Genomic DNA, 24,192 nt, shown 5'->3' on the forward strand with positions numbered 1-24,192 from the left:
AAGTGTGTAAGTCCTTCCCTGATTTACCTTTCTAAAATGCAGCATCTCAAATTTATTTAAATTAAACTCCATTTACCACCTCTCGGCCCACTGGCCCATCTGGTCAAGGTCCCATTGTATTCTAAAGTAACTTTCTTTGCTGAGGACTACATCTCCAATTTTGGTGTCACCTGCAAACTTACTTACTGTACCTCTTAAATTCATATCCAAATCATTTATATTAATGATAAAAGCAATGAATCCAGCACTGATCCTTGTGGCATACCATGGGTCACAGGCCTCCAGTCTAAAAAGCAACCCTCCTCCAACACCCTCTGTCTTCTTCTTTTGAGTCAGTTCTATATCCAAATAGCTCGTTCTCCCTCTATTCTGTCTGATCTAACCTTGCTAACCAGTCTTCCATGAGAAGCCTTGTTGAACACCTTAATGAAGTCCATGTCGACCATAACCACAGCTCAGCCCTCATCAATCCTCTTTGTTACTTCTTCAAAGAACTCAACCAAGTTCGTAAGATGTGATTTCCCACACACAATGTTATGTCAACTATCCATAATCAGTCCTTGCCTTTCCAAATATATATACATCTTGTACCTCAGGATTCCTTCCAACATTGCCCACCACCGATGTCAGGCTCACTGGTCCATTATTCCCTGGCCTTTCCTTACCACCGTTCTTAAATAGTGGCACCATGTTAGCCAACCTTCCATCTTCAGGTATCTCACCTATGGCTATCGATGATACAAATATCTCAACAAGATGAAAAGGTTATCTTATCAGTTCTGAAGAAGGTCCCAAAATGTTAACTCTGTTTTCTCTCCACACATGCTGCCAGACCTGCTGAGTTTTCCCAGAAACTTTTGTTTCAGTTATCTTATGAAGAGTAGTTACACAGGTTGCGCCTTCATCTACTGAAATTTAGAAGAATGAGTGAAGATATTAAGATCCTAAATGCTGGAAGTATGTCTCCCCATAGAATTGGGGTGTGTGTGGGGGGGGGGAGGGGGCAGTGGTGGTTCTAGTACAGGGGAACATAGTTTAAAAGCTGGGTATCATTGCTGCAATGAGGAGAACTGTGTTTCTGTCAGAAGTTAATTCATTTGTGCAATACACTGTGCAGTACAGTGGTTACATATACTTGGTGAAACTGGATGGATTTTTGATCAACAAAGGAGTCCAGGTTTATGGGGATGACTTCTTCGAGGAGAAAGTGAGGTCTGCAGATGCTGGAGATCAAAGTTGAAACTTTATTGCTGGAACAGCACAGCAGGTCAGGAATTCCTGAAGAAGGGCCTGTGCCCGAAACGTCGAATCTCCTGTTCCCTGGATGCTGCCTGACCTGCTGTGCTGTTCCAGCAATAAAGTTTCAACTTATGGGGATGACTGTCAGGAAAGCACATGATGCATTTTGTTCACTTAATCATCATAAATCCTGCAATTTGTGGATGGGTTTGCAGATGAATTAATATGTTAAGAAGTAAGGAAATAAGAAGCAAAGTCCGAGAACAGACAAAGAAATTTAAGTGTCGGGGTTCTTGAAACAATGTAAATATGATAACAGAGCTTTATAAGTTCTATGCAACTGTGTTGTTTACTTGGCTGCTTCACTACCTGAGATCGCAGTAAGCTAAGTCTGGCTCTTCATTTCTAATGTGGTTCCTACATTCCCACATTGACACTTCCATTGTAGTGGATTTACAACTTATTCATTGTGCTGCATTACTGTAGAGGGTACACAGTTGATTTAACAAAATTCATTTAAATGTTAATTCTGCAGATTTGCTGCCTTTTTACGTAATTTTGAAGTTCGTTTGTGCAGAGGAAAATAATCTGCAGTCTGTATAGAGTGAAGTCGTTAAATTACACCTTGAAAATTTTGTAAACAAATAGTTAACAAATTCACCTGAAGCTCTTTGCTGCTATTTTTGGAAGGATGACTAAGGTGCATTTACATCACACGTGCAGTTTTAATGCAAAGTAGTTTTCAGCCCTAGAATACTGCAGGAAGACAGAAGAAAGGCTGGAAATAAGACTTCACAAAGGCTTTAAACCTTCATTCTGCATATTTGGAATTACGGACTGACACCTCTGGAACAATGTGGGATGAGGTTAGCTCTTGAAGTAAAACACTAAAAACAAGTAATACAGAAGGCATAAATATAAAAGTATAGAACATAGAACATTCCAGTGCAGTACAGACTCTTCGGCCCATGATGTTGCACCGACCTGTCATACCAAACTGAAGCCCATCCCACCTACACTATTCCTTGCACGTCCATATGCTTGTCCAATGACGACTTAAATGTACTTAAAGTTGGCGAATCTACTACCGTTGCAGGCAAAGCATTCCATACCCTTACTACTCTCTGAGTAAAGAAACTACCTCTGACATCTGTCCTATATCTATCACCCCTCAATTTAAAGCTATGCCCCCTCGTGCTCGCCATCACCATACTTGGAAAAAGGTTCTCCCTGTCCACCCCATATAACCCTCTGATTAACTTATATGTCTCTATTAAGTCACCTCTCAACCTTCTTCTCTCCAACGAAAACAAGTCCCTCAGCCTTTCCTCGTAAGACCTTCCCTCCATACCAGGCAACAACTTAGTAAATCTCCTTTGCACCCTTTCCAAAGCTTCCACATCCTTCTTATAATGCGGTGACCAGAACTGTACACAATATTCCAAGTGCGGCCGCACCAGAGTTTTGTACAGCTGCAGCATGACCTCATGGCTCCGGAACTCGATCCCTCTATTAATAATAGCTAAAACACTGTATGCCTTCTTAACAAGCCTGTTAACCTGGGTGGCAACTTTCAAGAATCTGTGTACATGGACACCGAGATCTCTCTGCTCATCTGCACTCCCAAGAATCTTACCATTGGCCCAGTACTTTGCCCAGTACTCCGACCAAAGTGAATCACCTCACACTTGCCCGCATCCATTTGCCACCTCTCAGCCCAGCTCTGCTGCTTATCTATGTCTCTCTGTAATCTACAACATCCTTCGTCACAACTTATCTATGTCTCTCTGTAATCTACAACATCCTTCGTCACAATCCACAACTCGACCGACCTTAGTGTCATCCGCAAATTTACTAACCCATCCTTCTATGCCCTCATCCAGGTCGATTATAAAAATGACAAACAGCAGTGGACCCAACACCGATCCTTGCGGTACACTACTGGTAACTGGACTCCAGGATGAACATTTCCCATCAACCACCACCCTCTGTCTTCTTTCAGCAAGCCAATTACTGATCCAAACTGCCATATTTCCCACAATCCCATTCCTCTGCATTTTGTACAATAGCCTACTGTGGGGAACCTTATCGAATGCCTTGCTGAAATCCATATACACCACATCAACTGACTTACTCTCATCTACCTGTTTGGTCACCTTCTCAAAGAACTCAATAAGGTTTGTGAGGCACGACCTACCCTTCACAAAACCGTGCTGACTATCCCTAATAAAATTATTCTTTTCTAGATGATTATAAATCCTATCTCTTATAACCTTTCAATACTTTACCAACAACTGAAGTAAGGCTCACTGGACTATAAAGTATATTAATTTATATCTTACGAGTAATTTACAAGGATTACAGACATTTTAGTGATAATTTCTTATGATAGTGTTTCTCTTTTCACTATGATTAAAGGAACAGCTTCCTTGGAGGAAGAGAGTGAAGCTGGTTGGGTGTTCTTAAGTCTGGATTTGGGTGATTCTATTTGGTATGAATTATACATTTATAGTGAAACATGCATTTACCATCAATAATTTCATTGCCTCAATGGTGAACCCAGAAGGACCATTGAGTTCACTCTGAGCCAAGTCATTAATTTTTAAGAACCATGTACCTTTAACTTTAAGTTCTTTCCGAAATTCTTTCAGTTCTGAAGAAGTTTGAAAAAGTTATCTCTGTTCCTCTCTCCAAAGATACTGTCAGAGCTGTCAAACTTTTCTAGCATTCCCTGTGTTTGTTTATCCATAACCTTCACTAGGCCTTAAAATAATCTACACTCCCGCTCTGTAACATATGCATGTGTGCAGATGAGAGTGTGTGATACAGAGAGAGAGAGAGAGAGAGAGAGGGCAAATGTGTGAGTGTGAGTGAGTGTGTGCATGTATGTGTGAGTGAGTGAGTGTATGTGTGAATGAATGTGTGAGTGAGTGTATGTGAGTGATTGAGTGCATATGTGAGTGAGTATGTGTGTGCATGTGTGTGTGAGTGTGTGTGTACATCTGAGTGTGTGTGAGTTAGCAAGTATATGTATGCATGTATGTGTACATACATATTATCAGCCACAGCACATACTGTCAAGTGTTCAAGAGGAAGTTCATCTTTCCCTTCTCAACTTGGTAAAAATGAGGTAAACAGAAGGTGAATTATTCAACATTCATATAGCAGCAACTGAACAGTATTAACACCACTGGAAGAGTCGTGCATTTCCTAGATTACAACATTGGCTACAACTCATGGTACTTAATTGGATATAAAACAGTTTGAGATAGCTTGAGATTCTGCAAGGATGCTATATAAATGCAATTACATGATTGGCTGTAAAGTATTTTGGAACATCCTGAGGTTGTGGAAATGTAAGCTCTTTCTTTCATGAGTGCCATGAGGAGGGCTATAAACAAATCTCGATAGAAAAAAAGAACAATAAATGAACATGAATCAGAAAAATAAAATCACCAAAGAGACAGAAACAAGATCTGTTTTCTAAGAATCAATGCCTGTGTATTGTTTTCATAGGCCACATGCTGGTGAAGTATTCAATAAATGGTATGTTGGCATTTATCATAAGAGAATTAGGGTACAGGAGTAAAGGAATCTTGCTTCAATTGTACAGAACCCTATATGCAGTTTTGAACCCCTTACCTCGAAAAATGGAAGACAAACTGCAGAGGCAGTTCACCAGACTAATTCCTGGGATGGCGTGACTGACTTACCAGAACAGATGAATAGATATGATATGAATTCTTTAGCATTTAGAATCTTGAGCGTTCATCTCATTGAAGCTTCCAAATTCATAAAGGGCAAGCCAGAGTAGGTACAGAAAACATATTCCTCTGGCTTAGAGATCAAGGCCAATGGACATATTCTTAGAATAAGAGGCAAACCATTTAGGACTGCGATGAGGAGGAATTTCTTCACTCAGACAGGAGTGAATCTTTGGAATTCTCTATCCCAGTGGAATATGGTGGTTAGTCATTAAGATAGTAAGATAAGTATGTTCAATATAGAGATGAATAGTTTTCCAGATACTAATGGCAACAAAAGTAGCATTTGCCCTTTACTTGAAGAGGAATGTAGTTACATTGGAGGCGGTTTGGGGAGGTTCACTAATTGATTCCAAAAGTGAGGGGTCTGTCTTATGAGGCTAGAGCAGTTTAGGGCTATAGTCTCTGGACTTTAGAAGAATGAGACTAATCTAGTTGAGGAAAATAAAATGCTCATGGGGACTGACAAAATAGACATAAAAATTATGTTTCCTCATGTGGGGCAATCTTGAACAAGAGTTCATAGTTTTAGGATAAGGAGCAGTGGATTTAAAACAGAGCTGAGGAGAAATTACTTCTTTCAAATCTGTGGAATTCACTGCCTCAGAGTGCAGAGTCGAAAAGTGTGGCGCTGGAAAAGCACAACAGGTCAGTCAGGAGAAGAGCAGGAGAGTTGATGTTTCGGGTATAAACTTTCATCAGGAATGTGCAGGGGGAAGAGGGCTGAGAGAAAAACAGACAACTGGAGGTGGGGCTGGGGGCAAAGTATGTGGGAAGGTGATAGGTGGACGCAGGTGCAGGTAATTGTGATAGGTTGGTGGGGAGGGTGGAGCCAATAAGTGGGAAATAAGATGGACAGGTAGGACAGTTCAAGAGGGTGGTGCCAAGTTGAAAGGTTGGATCTTCCAACCACACGGCATCAACATTGACTTCACTAGTTCCTAAATCTCCCCTCCTCCCACCTCATCCCAAATCTAACCTTCCAATTTAGCGCCACTCTCTTGACCTATCCTACCTGTCCATCTTCTTTCCCACCTACCAGCTCGACACTCTCTACCGACTTACCAATATTAACCTACACCTGCATCCACCTTCACCTTCCCACTTACCCTCCCTCAGCCCCACCCACCTCCCCTCTATTTATCTCTAAGCCTCTACCCCCTCCACATTCTTGATGAAGGGTTTATGCTCGAAATGTCATTGCTCCTGCTCCTCGGATGCTGCCTGACCTGCTGTGCCACACTTTTCAACTGACTCTCCAGCATCTGCAGTCCTCACTTTCTCCTACCTCAGAGTGCAATGGAGCCAGGTCACTGAATAAATGTAAGGAACAGATAGACAGATTTTTAATCAGCATTAGGTTGAAGGATTATGGAGAGCAGGCAGGAAAACAGAGTTGAGGATGAGGTGAGATCAGCCATGATCATACTGAATAGTGGAACAGGCCGGAAAGACTGAATTACTTACTCCTGCTCCTAGTTCTAGTGCATTTATTAAATCATATGTGGATTGTATGGGAAATAGATTATCATTCATGATTTAGAATGGCAAGAAAGCTCGAAGGGCTGAATGGCTTCTCATGGCCCTACGATCCTATGTTTCTGGGCATATAATAAATACACAAATAGTCTCTTTATAATCAGCAAGCAGGAAACAGAAATCTCCATGGTACAATAAGTTTGACAAAGGCACAGCTTGGCTGAGAGCAAATCTGGGAGTTAAGTATTTTCAGTCTCAATTTTTCAGGAGAAATTGAGAAGGAAACCATGAAGAGGAGGAGGGGGAAGCTGACAACATTAAGGATTTCACTGGATCACAGGATTAGTGAATGATACAGCACAGAAAGTAGTCATTCAAGCCATTGTGGCTAAGCAGTTTTATGCGAGCTATCCAACATGATCCATTACCTTCTCACTGCAGCATTTTTTTTGCCTTTTGAAAGTTATTTTACAACCTGCTTCTTGCACCTTTTTAGGGAATGCATTTAAAGGCACAAGTATATGAACAAATGTTTTCTTTGACTTGTGTTACTTCTGGTCCTTTTATCAAGTATCTTTACTCAGAGTCCATTGTTTAGTGACCCTTGAACTTCTGTAAACTGATTCTGTTGTTTTGTCTGTGAAAAATCTTCATATTTTGAAGATCACTATCGACCAAACTTTCCATAAAACCAAAGGATTTGGGAGCAGAAGTAGACCACACAGCTTATTGGGTCTGCTCAGCCATTCAATGAGATCATGGTTGATCTGATAATCCTCAACTCCACTTCCCTGCCTTTTTCTCATACTCTTTGATTCCTTTACTGATTAAATATATTCCATGGGCCAGCCTCAAGAGCTCTCTGCGATAAAGATTGATAACCCTTGGACCATACAGAAACTCATCACCTCAGGAGATCTCCCACCCACATCTTCCAACCTCGTAGTCTGGAAACCCAGCTCCACCCGATTCTACCTCCTTCCCAAAATCCACAAGCCTGACCAGCCCAGCCAACCCATTGCCTCAGCCTGTTCCTGTTCCACTGAACTCATCTCCACCTACCTCGATACTGTCCGATCCCCACTAGTCCAGGAACTCCCCACATCAGTTCGAGACACCATCCATGCCCTCCACCTCCTCCAAGACTTCCGTTTCCCTGGGCCCCAATGCCTCATCTTCACCATGGATATCCAGTCCCTCTACACCTCCATGCGCCATGACCAGGGCCTCCAAGCCCTCCTTTCCTTCCTCTCCTGACGTCCCCAACAATACCCTTCCACAGACACTGTCACTCGTTTGGCCGAACTGGTCCTCACCCTTAACAATTTCTCCTTCGAATCCTCCCACTTCCTCCAGACCAAAGGGGTAGCCATTGGCACCCGTATGGGCCCCAGCTATGCCTGTCTCTTTGTCGGCTACGTAGAACAGTCCATCTTCCGTAGTTACACCTGCACCACTCCCCATCTCTTCCTCTGCTACATTGTTAACTGCATCGGCACCACCTCGTGCTCCCACGAGGAGGTTGAGCAGTTCATCAACTTCACTAACACATACCACCCCGACCTTAAATTCACCTGGACCATCTCTGACACCTCTCTCCCCTCCCTGGACCTCTCCATCTCCCTTAACGATGAATGACTTGACACTGAGATATTTTACAAATCCACCAACTCCCACAGCTACCTGGATTACACCTCTTCCCACCCTACCTCCTGCAAAAATGCCATCCCATATTCCCAATTCCTCTGCCTCTGCTGTATCTGCTCCCAGGAGGACCAGTTCCACCACAGAATACACCAGATAGCCTCCTTCTTTAGAGATCGCATTTTCCCTTCTCACACAGTTGAAGATGCCCTCCAACGCCCTCCCTCAAACCCCACTCCTCCAACCGAAACAAGGACAGAACCCCCCCCCGGTCCTCACTTTCCACCCTACCAACCTTTGGATTAACCATATCATCCGCCGACATTTCCGCCACCTCCAAACGGACCCACCACCATATATTTCCCTCCCCACCCCTTTCCCCTTTCCATAAAGACCATTCCCTCCGTGACTACCTGGTCAGGTCCACGCCCAACAACCCACCCTCCTGTCCTGGCACCATCCCCTGTCACCGCAGGAATTGCAAACCCTGCGCCCACACCTCCTCCCTCACCACCATCCAAGGCCCCAAAGGTGCCTTCCACATTCATCAAAGTTTCACCTGCACATCCACCAATGTTATTTCTTGTATCCGTTGCTCCCGGTGCGATCTCCTCTACACTGGGGAGACTGGACGCCTCCTCGCAGAGCGCTTTAGGGAACATCTCCGGGACACCTGCACCAATCAACCCCACCGCCCTGTGTCCCAACATTTCAACTCCCCCTCCCACTCTGCTGAGGCCATGCAAGTTCTTTGCTGCCTTCACCACCGCTCCCTCACCACCTGACGCCTGGAGAAAGAACACCTCATATTCTGCCTCAGAACACTTCAACCCCAGGGCATCAATATGGACTTCACCAGTTTCCTCATTTCCCTTCCCCCCACCTTACTTCAGTTCCAACCTTCCAACAGAGCACTGTCCTTATGACCTGTCCTATTTACCAATCTCCCTTCCTACCTATCCACCCTCCTCTCCGACCTATCACCTCCATCCCCACCCCCATTCACCTATTGTACCCTTCGCTATCTTCTTCCCAGCACCACCACCACCCCCCCATTCCGTCTTAAATGGGTGACACATAACTCAAATGTTATACCCTCTGGTCCTAGAGTCTCCCACAAGGGCAAACAACCTCTACCTTGTAAAGCCCCCTCAAGATGGCACACAATTCAGTAAGTTAAATTCTCATTCTTCTAAACACCAACGAGTGTAAGCCCCATTTTGTTTGAATTGCTTCTCCTCATTCTATCCACCAAAACTGAATCAGCTATCTTTCCCTGGCATGAAATTTCAGGTGTTATATCTCTGCCCGTATCACCAATCCGTCTATGTCCGCTTATGTTTGTTACTAATCGTCACATTGTTTGCGAAATTTCCAAGTTTTACTGTTATCTGTAAACAGTGAAATTATGCTTTAAGTCTAGATCATTAATGCAAATCAAAAAGAGCAGTGACCCCAATACTGAATCCTGTATATTTCCTTTGAATCTGAAAAAGACAATAATTTAACCCTACTCTCAGCATTATGTCTACACCAATTTTGCACCTACGCAGTCGCAATCCCTTTAATCCCATGGGTTTTAATTTTGCTACGAAGTCTATTATGCAATGCTTTATTAAAAGCTTTTTGAAAAAAATCAGATACACTGCATCAACCAAGGTGACCCAGATCAACTCTATCTTTTCCCTCATCAAATAACTCAATCAAATTAGTCAAAATAGAATGGCTTTTGACAAATCCCTACTGTCTTTCATTTATTAATTAAGACTTTTAAATTTCCACTTAGAAAATTGACTAGTTAGTGACAGACAGCATGGTTTTGTATGGGGAAGGTTATGCTTCACCAAGCTGATTGAATTTTTTTGAAGACGTGACAAAGATAATTCATGAGGGAAAAGCTGTGGATATAGTTTACATGGACTTTAGTAAGATGTTTGATAAAGTCCCACATGGCAGATTGATTCAAAATCTAAAATCACATGGGATTTGGGGTGGCCTGGCTAGATTGGTACAAAACTGGTTTGGTCATAGAACACAGAGGGTAGCAGTGCAAGGGTGTTTTGCAGAATGGAGACCAGTAACTAGTGGTGTTCCACAGGGATCAGTCTTAGGTCCTCTGATGTATGTAATTTATGAATGGTCTGGAGGAAAATATGGGTGGTCTGATCAGCAAGTTTGAAGATGACACGAAGCTTTGTGGAGTTGCTGATAGTGCCAAAGATTGTGAAAGGATACAACAGGATATAGATAGATTAGATTAGATTAGATTAGATTAGATTAGATTACAGTGTGGAAACAGGCCCTTCGGCCCAACAAGTCCACACCGACCCGCCGAAGCGCAACCCACCCATACCCCTACATTTACCCCTTACCTAACACTACGGACAATTTAGCATGGCCAATTCACCTGGCCCTGCACATCTTTGGACAGTGGGAGGAAACCGGAGCACCCGGAGGAAACCCACGCAGACACGGGGAGAACGTGCAAACTCCACACAGTCAGTCGCCTGAGGCGGAAATTGAACCCGGGTCTCAGGCGCTGCGAGGCAGCAGTGCTAACCACTGTGCCGCCCATAAATCCTAGGTAGTTTGGCTACTTGGACACAGAAATGGCAGATGGAGTTTAATCCAGATAAATGTGAGGTGATGCATTTTGGAGGATCAAATGATAGTATAAATGGCGGAACCCTTAGGAATGTTAACATACAGATGGATCTGGGCGTGCAGGCTCACAGTTGCCTGGAAGTGGCAAAAGAGGTAGTCAAGATGATCAAGAAGGCACATGGCATGCTTGCCTTCATCAGCCAAGGCATGAAGTACAAGAGTTGGCAAACCATGTTGCAGCTATATAAAGCCCTCGTTAGGCTGCTTTTGGAGTATTGCGTGCAGTTTTGGTCACCACTACTAGAAGGATATGAAAGCTTTGCAGAGAAGGTTCACCAGGATGTTGCCTGGTCTCAAGGGCATTGGCTATGAGGAAAAGTTAATTAGACTAGGATTGTTTTCGCTGGAAGGACGACCGCTGAGGAGACCTAATGGAGGGCTACAAAATTATGAGAGGCATAGATAGGGTGGATAGTCAGACGTTGTTTTCTCAGGGTTGAAGTTTCAATTACAAGGAGGTACAGGTTCAAGGTGAGAGGGGAAAGTTTAAAGGAGATGTGCAAGGGAAGCTTTTCACAGAGAGAGTGGTAGGAGCCTGAAATGCACTGTCAAAAGAGATGATGGAAGCAGGCATGTTGGCAACATTTAAAAGACATCTGAATGGTTACACGAATAGGGAGGGAACAGAGGGATTATGGACCAAATAAAAGTAGAATGTTTGTTTGTTAGTTTAGTAAGGGCATGATGATTGACACACAGGTTTGGAGGGCCGAAGGGCCTTTTCCTGTGCTGTACTTCTCTTTTATTCTTTTGTTCTAAAACAGAACAGGACAAATCGGAAAGCAGATGGTTAAGCTGATAGTGAAACATCAAAGGGAATCTTTCAAACAGAAAATAATTCAGGTACAAATGAGACACATTCTCAGGCAAGGCAAAGCAAGTATGGCAAAGGGTGTAGTTTGAATGATAAGCAGGAAAGATAAATTGAGAATGAATATAGAATCATATAAAAATTCCTGGGCAACTAATACAAAAGAAAAGCAAGCAGAATATAGAGATGAAGTAACAAATACAAGAAAGGCTTTGAAAGATGTTTTTCATGGAATGTAAAGGGGAATAGTAAAATATTTTATCGACACATATAAAGGGAAAGAAAGTATGGTCTAGTCAGATATAAATGAGAAATATCTTCTGCGGGAGGATGAAGGTCTGACAGATATTCAAAATGACTACTTTGTCTTGATTTTCTCAGAAGCGTGTCAGTGAAATTGAAAGGAGGAGGAGGTGAAACAACTTGACAGAATTACAGAAGATGAGCTGGTATTGCTGAAAGAATCAATAAAATTCCAAGTAGAAAAGGCAAAAGGAGCCTAAAAAATGTATCATATGTTGCAATATGAAGCACCAATGGTCACTAAATCAACAGTTCCAGGAGAAAACTACATATAAATGCAGTGCAAACGGCATTTGAAAATGGCATGAAACATTGACCAAATAACACTTATTTGAGGGGAAAAAAACACCAGCAGCACAGTGAAAACAAAGTAAGGGAAGGAATACGGGTTAGTTTTAACCCCTATATTTCCTCACTTTGTTCCTTGAAATACTACCAAGTAGGAATCCTGGAAATCTCAAGAAATTCCTCAACTTGTCCATTCCATCTATACTTAATGGTAAGGAACTGGTCAGAATACTCTTCATTTTCTTGGATGAGTGCATCTCCAATAACACTGGAGAAGTTTGATATGCACCATGTACTTTCTCCACCGATAAGGCAGAGCAGCAGCTTACATGCACCATTTATAAGGTGCATTGCAGAAATTCACCTGGGGTCCTTAGACAGTATCTTCCAAACCCATGACCATTAAATCAACAAATTCCCCTCCACGCCACTCACTATCCCGATTTGGAAATATATTACTGTTTCTTCAGTGTTGTTGAATCAAAATTCTGGAACTCCCTCCCTAACAACACTGTGGGTCTTCCTAAACCAAATGGCTGCAGTGGTTCAGTAATGATGTATTGATGGTGGTGTTGGACTGGAATGGACAAAGTTAAAGATGACATAACACCAGATTATAGTCCAGCAGGTCTGTTTGGAAGTACAGGCTTCTGAGTGCTGCTCCTTCATCAGTTAGCTCACCACACCTTCTCAAGGACAGTTGTGGATGGGCAACAAAAGCCAATGACACCCACATTGCATGAATTCATAGAAGAGCTGATCAAGGGGCACAGCAAGTCAAGCAGCATCAGAGAAGCAGTAGAGTCGATGTTTCGAGTAGGACCCTTCACCATGACCCGAAACATCGACTCTCCTGCTCGTCTGATGCTGCTTGTCCTGCTGCGCTGTTTCCAGCTCCACATTTAACGACTCTGACTTTCCGGCACCTGCAGTCCTCACTACCTCCATGTATTTATAGAAAACATATCAAGTATTTTGGCTTAAGCTGTGTTGTGAAAATCAATCTCATGGATCTTATGTTTTAATGTATTACTTTCAGCTTTAGGAATGAAAGTTTAACAGAAAGTTAAATGAAATGGAAGTAGAAAATAGAATACATGTAACTGAAGCACCTTTGTGCCAAATGCACTTAAAGATTGGAGTCATATTGCTTTAACAGGTTAACAAGTAAGAAATTTGGATCAGAAACAACAGATGGACTTGCTGAGCTGGAGATATGGTGTGTACAGTGCTTGCACTGCTATCAGTTCAGAGAGGTTGCATCGTGAGTTAAAGCTAAATTAGTTAAAAGCATCCAATGAATACTAAAAGACTATAAAATACTGATTTTCTTCACCAGATCAAAGACATTGCAAATGAGGGGGGACACTTAGCCTCAAAGTCAGACTACTGACAGCTTAGAGCAGATCAAATCATTATGAAGATGGGTGGAGTTTAAGCAGATTCTCACATTTTAATTTATATGTGTGTTATCTGGAAAAGGAATGGTTGCAGCTTGGAGCTGGGATATCAAGGAAGCAGAAGAAGTGATTCCAGGCAGTTGGGATTTAGAGTCCTCAGAAACCTTGGAGTTCAAGGAATGGTGGCTCTGAAACATGGAGGAAGTTTATTGTAGCTTGGAAAGAGTTTGAAGGAAGCCCAGAAGTAGTACATGCTTGGTTCTGCTGAAAAAAGACTAGAAGTAAATGATTACATAAACATATTTACATATATTGATACATGTATTTTGCAAAGAGAAATACCATGTACATGCACTACGCCCAATAAAAGAGGTGAAAGTTATTGGCTGGTGCAGTTCTGAGGTCAATGTTGTAACCAATTAGAGTGAATCTGCCTGTTTTATAATTTAAATAGAGCCTGGCAGTTAAAGGTCAAAGATATGGTACTGGAAAAGCATAGCTGGTCAGGCAGCCTCGGAGCAGTAAGAGAATCAATGTTTTGGGCATAAGCTCTTTATCAGGATTCCTGGTGAAGGGCTTCTGCCTGAAATGTTGATTCTCCTGCTCCTCAGATGCTACCTGACTGGCTGTGCTTTTCCAGCACCACACTCTTTGACTCTGATCTCCAGCATCTGCAGTCCTCACTTTCTCCTGGCAATTAAGGGCGGCTGTCCATTGCAGCTGGGGTCAATTAGGTGGGGATGCATCAAATTCTTCTTGGAGCACTGGTCCTTGAGTCTTTCAGCTGAATGGCACCTCCTGGTGATGCCAGTGTACCTGTGATCACTGAGCCTCTTTACTCTTTTAATTACTTTAAACAGTCACCAGCTACTTGTGGAAGAGTAGCTGTTTTGTCTCCAATTCAGCCATTCTGAAAATGGATTAGGAGCGGGATGTTGCTGGTAACATTTGCACCGTATGTTAGTTTTTGTGATTCAGGCAGAAGGAGCCCCATATCCCCGTTCTGCAGCTTTTGCAGTCTTTTTCTATTTAAATAATATATTGTTTTTAGGTTCTTCCAGTAAAAGTGCATAACCTCATACTTTCCCACATTATATTCAATCTGCAAGTTTTTGCCCACTCATTTAATCTATATTGATTTGCAGACTTATTGTGCCATCCTCAGAGACATATAAGATGATCAGAGGATTAGATAGGGTGGACAGTGAGAGCCTTTTTCTTTGGATGGTGATGGTTAGCATGAGGGGACGTAGCTTTAAATTGAAGGGTGATAGATTTAGGACAGACGTCAGAGGTAGACTCTTTACTCAGAAAGTAGTAAGGGTGTGGAATGCCCTGCCTGCAACAGTAGTGGACTCGCCAACATTACGGGCATTTACATGGTCATTGGATAAACATATGGGTGGTAATGGAATAGTGTAGGTTAGATGAGCTTAAGACTGGTTTCACAGATTGGCACAACATTGACGGCCGGAGGGACTGTATTGTGCTGCAATGTTCGATGTTCGCACCATTTGCTGTCCTTTGAATTTTTATATCATTGCAAAATGAGGCCAACTCAATTGCTCAACAGTTTCAGGAGTTTCAAATCAACTTTAGCTTAGCTTGTCACTTTGGCTTAGCTTGTAACATACTCATCTTCAAAGACAAAAGGATGGACAATCAAGTTCCACTTCAGGACTTCAGCATGCAGTATCAGCTGGTACTTTAATGCCACATTGAAAGAGTCTTGTGGTCCCAGTGATGTGATCTTTCGAGCAGATGTTAAGTCCTGGTTCAGGCTGATAATTCCAGAGATCCTTATGGATGTTAAGGATACATGGAAGCACTTGAACGAAGCACTTGCTTGCCCTCTCCAGGTGGACCAATTGGTAAAGTAAAAACAATGACTGCAGATGCTGGAAACCAGAGTCTAGATTAGAGTGGTGCTGGAAAAGCACAGCAATTCAGGCAACATCCGAGGAACAGTAAAATCGACGTTTCGGGCAAAAGCCCTTCATTAGGAATACAGGCAGAGAGCCTGAAGGGTGGAGAGATAAATGAGAGGAGGGTGGGGGTGGGGAGAAAGTAGCATAGAATACAATACGTGAGTGGGGGAGGGGATGGAGGTGATAGGTCGGGGGGATGGAGTGGATAGGTGGAAAAGAAGATAGACAGGTAGGACAAGTCATGGGGACAGTGCTAAGCTGGAAGTTTGGAACTGGGGTGAGGTGGGGGAAGGGGAAATGAGGAAACTGTTGAAGTCCATATTAATGCCCTGGGGTTGAAGTGTGCCGAGGCGAAAGATGAGGCGTTCTTCTTCCAGGCGTCTGGTGGTGAGGGAGCGGCGGTGAACGAGACCCAGGACCTCCATGTCCTCGGCAGAGTGGGAGGGGGAGTTGAAATGTTGGGCCACAGGGCAGTGGGGTTGATTGGTGGGGGTGTCCCAGAGATGTTCCCTAAAGCGCTCTGCTAGGAGGCGTCGAGTCTCCCTAATGTAGAGGAGACCACATCGGAGCAACAGATACAATAAATGATATTGGTGGATGTGCAGGTAAAACTTTGATGGATGTGGAAGGCTCCTTTAGGGCATTGGATGGAGGTGAGGGAGGAGGTGTGGGCACAGGTTTTGCAATTCCTGCGGTGGCAGGGAAAGGTGCCAGGATGGGAGGGTGGGTTGTAGGGGGCGCGTGGACCTGACCAAGTAGTCACGGAGGGAACGGTCTTTGCGGAAGGCGGCAAGGGTGGGGAGGGAAATATATCCCTGGTGGTGAGGTCCGTTTGGAGGTGGCGGAAATGTCGGCGGATGATTTGGTTTATGCGAATGTTGGTAGAGTGGAAGGTGAGCACCGGGGCGTTCTGTCCATGTTATGGTTGGAGGGGTGGGGTCTGAGGGTGGAGGTGCGGGATGTGTAGCGTTGGAGGGCATCTTTAACCATGTGGGAAGGGAAATTGCGGTCTCTAAAGAAGGAGGCCATCTGGTGTGTTCTGTGGTGGAACTGGTCCTCCTGGGAGCAGATACGGCAGAGGCGGAGGAATACGGGATGGCATTTTTGCAAGAGGTAGGGTGGGAAGAGGTATCATCCAGGTAGCTGTGGGAGTCGGTGGATTTGTAAAAAATGTTGGTGTCAAGTCGGTCGTCATTAATGGAGATGGAGAGGTCCAGGAAGGGGTGGGAGGTGTCAGAGATGGTCCAGGTAAATTTAAGGTCAGGGTGGAATGTGTTGGTGGCGGGAGCACGAGGTGGCACCAATGCAGTCATCAATGTCGCTGAGGAAGAGGTGGGGAGTGGTGCTGGTGTAATTATGGAAGATGGACTGTTCTATGTAGCCAACAAAGTGACAGGCATAGCTGGGGCCCATATGGGTGCCAATGGCTACCCCTTTGGTCTGGAGGAAGTGGGAGGATTCGAAGGAGAAATTGTTAAGGGTGAGGACCAGTTCGGCCAAACGAATGACAGTGTCTGTGGAAGGGTATTGTTGGGGACGTCGGGAGAGGAAGGAACGGAGGGCTTGGAGGCCCTGGTCATGGCGCATGGAGGTGTAGAGGGATTGGATATCCATGGTGATGATGAGGCATTGGGGCTCAGGGAAACGGAAGTCTTGGAGGAGGTGGAGGGCGTGGGTGGTGTCTCGAACGTATGTGGGGAGTTCCTGGACTAGGGGGGATAGGACAGTGTCAAGGTAGGTAGAGATGAGTTCAGTGGGGCAGGAGCATGCTGAGACAATGGGTCCGGCAGTGTCGTCAGGCTTGTGGATTTTGGGAAGGAGGTAGAACCGGGCAGTGCGGGGTTCCTGGACTATGAGGTTAGAAGCTGTGGGTGGGAGATCTCCTGAGGTGATGAGGTTCTGTATGGTCTGGGAGATGATGGTTTGGTGATGGGGGTGGTGGGTGTTCATGGTCAAGGGGGCGGTAGGAGGAGGTGTCCTCGAGTTGCCGTCTGGCTTCAGCGGGGTAATATCTCTCACTGCTATTTTGGGATTTCATTAAGGTCTTGTTCGAACAAAGAAATTGCTGCTATGTTCACATACACAGTAAAAATCCAAAAGTATAGCTTTGCAAATGGAGATTGTTGGAATATTTTTAAAGGCACTCATGGATGCTTTGTAAATTGCTCACCCATTTTGAAAACATAACTTTCATTCTCTCAGAGCTGCTTTTACAACTTTTCCTGTTCGGTTTTTCTAATTAAATTATATTCCACATGGGAAAAATCACAATGCAATTATCTCTTTCATATATCTTAGCTCCCTATGATAGCCAGCTGAGTTTATCTGATCATCCTGTCAGAGAGCATGATGTTTCGACATTGCCTTTGGGTCTCTAATGGTGCTGACAGCAGAAGAAACCGAGTTTATACAACAAAGCAAACAGAAGAACAAAGGATAAAAGAACAAAGATTAAGGAGAAAAACACAGAGAGAAAAACACTTAGAATTCTTAGAAGCAAAGCTTTGTATATGAAGAATGAACTACATTCAAAAAATGTGTTAGATAGCCCATACCAAACAACTTAACCTGACATTGCTCCTCCTTTATTCATCTCTCACATACAAATGAATTGTCCAAAAGAAGCACGCCAACAGAGCAAGATAAAGCTATGAATTGATTTCCAATCTGGCTTTTCGCAAAGCAGTACCAAAATTTGTGAGAAGATTTGTAGCATGGGTGCTCATTGTTGTGGTTTGGCTTGTCCTATAATAGTAGTGTTGTCCCAGTCGAATTCATGTTGCTTGTCATCTGTGTTTGTGGCTACTAAGGATAGCTGGTCGTGTCGTTTCGTGGCTAGTTGGTGTTCATGGATGCGGATCATTAGCTGTCTTCCTGTTTGTCCTATGTAGTGTTTTATACAGACCTTGCATGGGATTTTGTACACTACATTGGTTTTGCTCATGCTGGATATCGGGTCCTTCGTTCTGGTGAGTTGTTGTCTGAGAGTGGCTGTTGGTTTGTGTGCTGTTATGAGTCCTGACAGCCAGACTACTGCGACCACTAGGACTCATAACTACACACAAACCAACAGCCACTCTCAGACAACAACTCACCAGAACGAAGGACCCGATACCCAGCATGAGCAAAACCAATGTAGTGTACAAAATCCCATGCAAGGACTGTACAAAACACTACATAGGATAACCAGGAAGACAGCTAACGATCCGCATCCATGAACACCAACTAGCCACGAAACAACACGAAAAGCTATCCTTAGTAGCCCCACACACAGATGACAAGCAACATGAATTCGACTGGGACAACACTACTATTATAGGACAAGCCAAACAGAGAACAGCCAGGGAATTCCTAGAGGCATGGCACTCATCCACAGAATCAATCAATAAGCACATCGATCTGGACCCAATATACCGACCACTGCAATGGACAGCTGGAACTGACAACCGGAAGTGGCAGATTCAAACCACTACAAATGCCGGAGGAAAGATCACAGAAGCGCTTCACAGGATGCTCCCAAGCACTGAGGATGTCACCTAGACAGGGGACGAAACATCTGCAACACAAATTCCCAGCTCGGCGAACAGAACCACAGCAGTACCAAAATACTTCTCACGTTGAGCTGGCAAACCAAAGCCAATATGTTTCTTGAGACTATGCAGATTACTTTCATTCGTATGGGTGGCACAGTGGCTCAGGTATGTGGCACGGTGGCTCAGTGGGTGGCTCAGTGGATGGCATGGTGTCTCAATGGTTAGCACTGTTGCCTCATAGCACTAGGGTCCCAGGTTCAATTCCAGCCTTGGTTGACTGTCTGTGTGGAATTTGCACATTCTCCCTGTGTCTGCATGAGTTTCCTCCAGGTGCTCCGGTTTCCTCCCATAGTCCAAAGATGTGCAGGTCAGGTGAACCGGCCATGCTAAATTACCCATAGTGTTAGGTGCATTAGTCAGAGGGAAATGGGTCTTGGGTGGGTTACTCTTGGGAGGCTCGGTGTGGACTTGTTGGGCTGAAGGGCCGGTTTCCACACTGCAGGGAATCTAATCTTAGAATCATAGAATCCTACAGTGTAGAAACAGGCCATTTAACCCACTGAGTCCACACCAACTCTCTGAAGAACTTCCCCCAAATCTACCCTACAACCGTATAACCCAGCATTTATCATGGCTGATCTACCTAATCTACATATCTCTGAACACTATGGGCAATTTAGCATGGCTAATCCACCTAACCTACATATCCCTGAACACTATGGGCAATTTAGCATGGCTAATCCATCTAACCTACATATCCCTGAACACTATGGGCAATTTAGCATGGCTAATCCACCTAACCTACATATCCCTGAACACTATGGGCAATTTAGCATGGCTAATCCACCTAACCTACATATCCCTGAACACTATGGGCAAGTTAACATGGCTAATCCACCTAATCTACCTGCTCATCCTTCAACTGTGGCAGGAAACTGAAGCACCTGGAGGAAATCCATGCAGACACAGGGAGAATAAGAGAAAATTTAGAAGTGGCCTTTTCAAAATGTTCAAGTATGAATGAGGTAAATAATGTGGATGGAGAAGTTTGACAGGGATAGGCAGCATTAATAGAGGTAATGTGGAGCTTGAGTTGGGAAACAAGCCAGTTTGGTGAACTAACAACCATAACTTAGCTGGGCTTGCTTTGATAGGTGCCCAAATCAATTAACAGAAAGCCTGACTGACAGGCATGCCTGCTGTTACAAGTCAGTCAGGAGTATTTGAAAGAAGTGGATGCCACAGTTAAGTAGCCTGTTGTTTGTGGAGTGTGCGATCATTGAGGATTGAAGATGGGATCCAGTCCAGTACTGGGGGCATTACATAAGTAGGGAGGATCTGATAGAGAGGGGTTGAAGGATGCTTGGGGGCCAAGAAGAAGAACTTAATGCCTCCCCAAAGCTGTTGTCACATCCTTTCAGCTGCCAACTACTTTAAAGGCAGAGTAAAAATTGCAGAGGTGTCAGCACAGACACTACTAGCCTCATTGGAGTCTTTAATAACCTATCTGCCTTCTGCGAGTTGACTGATTCCCAACCTTAGCAGTGATCTCTGTAAAACCAGGATTTATCACATTGGAGGTATACTAAAATCAGCTACCAAAGCTTTAAACGTTTGACATTTTGACTCAACCAAATCCACCTATGTTTGTGAGGTTATTTTGTGCAGTGTACGAGATGTGGGTTTTGCTAGCTAGACGGCATTTGCTACCCATCCCTAACTACTCTTGAGAAGATGGTAATGAGCAGCTCAAGAGCCTTCAAACTTTGCAATATCTAGTGAGTTCAGCCATTTCTTGACATCTGTTGATGATGCCTTACAGCACTTACCATTGTTTGAGAGTAGAATAATAAAGTAGTGGTTTGCTGCATTAGATATTTCCTGCTGTTTGTGTAAAAGATATATCTCTTCCAAGTACAATGGAAGTAGTGCCTAACAACATGATGGAGGGTACCCTCAAAGTGAACTAGGACTTTTGACGATGCAGTGGCTTCAAGAGATGTGTCTTGTCCTACTTTCCTTTAGAGAGAAGATTGAATGAGAGGTACCAAACAGTCTGTGGTAACATAAACAACTTTTGACTTTGGGATTTTTTATTAAAGTTCAAACATTAGAAGCAGCCTGGATGGGTGTGGCTAGCTCTCACAGACCAGAATTTCTAGTTTTTTTAGCTTCAGATTCAGCAGAACCTGCTGGATCTTTGAGGAAGCAGAAGCTATTCTTCCCCCTCTCTCGGTTACAGGTAGAAGCTGGGGTTCCTCTTCTACTGCAGGCATTACATGTGAGCAAATCTATTTTTGGATTTTGCTTTTTGCCAAGGGGTGTTCACAGGATGTTGCTAAATTGGAATGGTTAATTAGTAACAGTTACTGTAGCTATTATTCTGTTGAGTTCTCCAATAGAGTTAAGCTATTCCAAGTTCTTCTTTCTTTTGATGTACTTTAACTATATCTTTTGAATAAATTATCGTAATGCTGAGCAGTTTGACCAGTTGAATTGCATCAGGAATACAACAGATTGCATTAGCCTTTAAAATAAGGAAACGTTAGGGTCTAGGCTACCTTCTTAAAATATTTTGAGGGGGTCTGGTCCTTAACAGTCTTCATCCCCACAAAATCCAGTTCTGAAGAAGGGTCACTGGACCCATTATGCTACTTCGGCTTTCTTTCGCAGATACTGCTGGACCTGCTGAGTTTCTGTAGTAACTCCTGTTTTTGTAATTGTGAACTACAGCTTGGAGATAATATGTAATACTAAAGTGTTTCTTTTATCAATTATAAACAATATATTGACTCTGCAAAGTAATAATACTGGCAATCTGCAGAAACAAGTGAAGATCAAGTACCTTTTTTAAGTGAAGATAATGATGAGCAGAAAAAAAAGCAAATGTCACAGGAAGTTACAGAAATTTCAAGTTTTATGAACAGTTTTACTTTAAATTGTTTGTTTAATTCCAGGCTAGATTGAAATTGGGAATTCTTCAGGATATTTTTACCTGAATACAAAGCTCTTGGGATTCTCTTGATATGGAGATTGAATTGGGAAACAAAACATCAAAGGTGAGCAAACATAATATTGGATAGCAGGGTTTCTAAAGAAATCCCAGAACCTCTTTAAAGGTCTTAACAGAGAGAGAGAGAGAGGGGAGATAGACACACCTCAATTTGTCACCAAAGAAAAAAGAATGCTGTTCCCATTGTTCACCATCTGAAACTGGGCTGGGAGCTCACACTCAGAATGCGGTATTAAGTTCTTGCAGAGCTAAAAGAGACTGAAAGATTCATTAAACCTGGGTTGGAGTGAAGGAATCACACTGTGGAAGTCAGCCCTGCGATTACAAATTACCAATTGGGAAAGCCAAGAAGGCAGCCGGCCATCTCACCATTACTAAGAACAGCTTTGGACTGGTTCCAAACGAATGAAGTGTCCACTTAAGATTTAACATGAAATAAAACCATTGCAGTGGATTGGCAGTTGCCTGAAAATTCACATGGCTAGTCTTTTCTGTGGATTAGTGGTGCTGGAAGAGCACAGCAGTTCAGGCAGCATCCGAGTTACTGGTCCTGTGCTGATGTGCTCTTCCAGCACCACTAATTCAGAATCTGGTTTCCAGCACCTGCAGTCATTGTTTTACCTAGTCTTTTCTGTGGTTTACAGGATAATTTATCTGCAAAAAAATGGTTAGTCAATGTTGTTTCTAATCTGTGTTTTGCTGTGAGAGTCTTAGAACGAGCAACTTTGTTGTGTGAACCTTCCAATGAGTCACTGGGAATTCAAGAAACTTTTAAAGGTTCTTGGTGTCTTCTGAGATTGCAGCAATCTGCTTCTATCAAGCTTTCTGAAGTTTTTACTCTACATCACAGAAACTCGGTGGTCAAAAATGAAAGTTTCTATTCAGCCTCTATCTAGCTTTGTTTTTCTCCCCCTATTAACTTAGAGATTGAACACAAACATAGAATCGCCACGAAATATTCAGTGGGCCAAAGTAAATAGCACAGTTAGAAAACCACTTCGATCCACTTGAACAGCATATCCTGTGATTACAGCTGTGGTAGAAAATCACATGTGAATGCACAGACCATTATATGACAGAGACCAATGTGTCAGGTCAATTATATGCAAGCCAAAGGCAAAGACGGAGATCAAGCCTCCGAAAACTCAAAAGAATGTCGTATGCTAACATTCATGAAAATTGCAGGATGAAATGAACCAGGTTAATTGATTTGAACAGATTGGTATTAAGAAAGTGGATGTGCTGGAAATTCTGGGAAGCATCATGATAGGTAAGTCCCAGGGCCAGACCAGATATATCCAAGGTTACCACGAGAACCGAGGAATGAGATTGCTATGCCTCTGGTGATGATCTTTGTATGCTCACTCTCCACGGGAGTAATACCACATGATTGGAGGGAGGCAAACGTTGTTCTTCTGTTCCAGAAAGGCAATGGGGAAATCCCTGGGAATTACAGACCAATCAGTATTACGTCTGTGGTAAGCAAGGTACTGGAAAGGATTCTGCGAGATAGGATTTATGACTACTTGGAAAAACATAGTTTGATTAAAGATGGTTTTATGAAGGGCAGGTCATGCCTCACAAGCCTTATTGAGTTCTTTGAGGATATGACGAGACAAGTTGATGAAGGTCGAGTAGCGGATGTGGTGTATCTAGAGTTATAGAGTCATAGAGATGTACAGCATGGAAACAGACCCTTATGTCAACCCATCCATGCGGACCAGATATCCCAACCCAATCTAGTCCCACCTGCCAGCACCTGGCCCATATCCCTCCAAACTCTTCCTATTCATATACCCATCCAAATGCCTCTTAAATGTTGCAATTGTACCAGCCACCACTACTTCCTCTGGCAGCTCATTCCATACATGTACCACCCTCTGCGTGAAAAAGTTGCCCCTTAGGTCTCTTTTATATCTTTCCCCTCTCACCCTAAACCTGTGCCCTCTAGTTCTGGACTCCCCGACCCCAGGAAAAGACTTTGTCTATTTATCCTATCCATGCCCCTCATAATTTTGTAAACCTCTATAAGGTCACCCCTCAGCCTCCGACGCTCCAGGGAAAAGAGCCCCAGCCTGTTCAGCCTCTCCCTGTAGCTCAGATCCTCCAACCCTGGCAACATCCTT

General features: G+C 43.5%; 1 protein-coding gene across 1 annotated transcript in view; it reads right to left on the minus strand.

Moving 5' to 3' along the window:
* The window catches only part of ctnna2 (catenin (cadherin-associated protein), alpha 2), a 1,205,477-nt gene that overhangs the window by 370,486 nt on the left and 810,799 nt on the right, over positions 1-24,192 (minus strand). The gene's annotated exons all lie outside the window — the stretch shown is intronic.

The sequence above is a fragment of the Chiloscyllium plagiosum genome, chromosome 1, assembly GCF_004010195.1.
Source record: "Chiloscyllium plagiosum isolate BGI_BamShark_2017 chromosome 1, ASM401019v2, whole genome shotgun sequence".
Lineage (NCBI taxonomy): Eukaryota > Metazoa > Chordata > Chondrichthyes > Orectolobiformes > Hemiscylliidae > Chiloscyllium > Chiloscyllium plagiosum.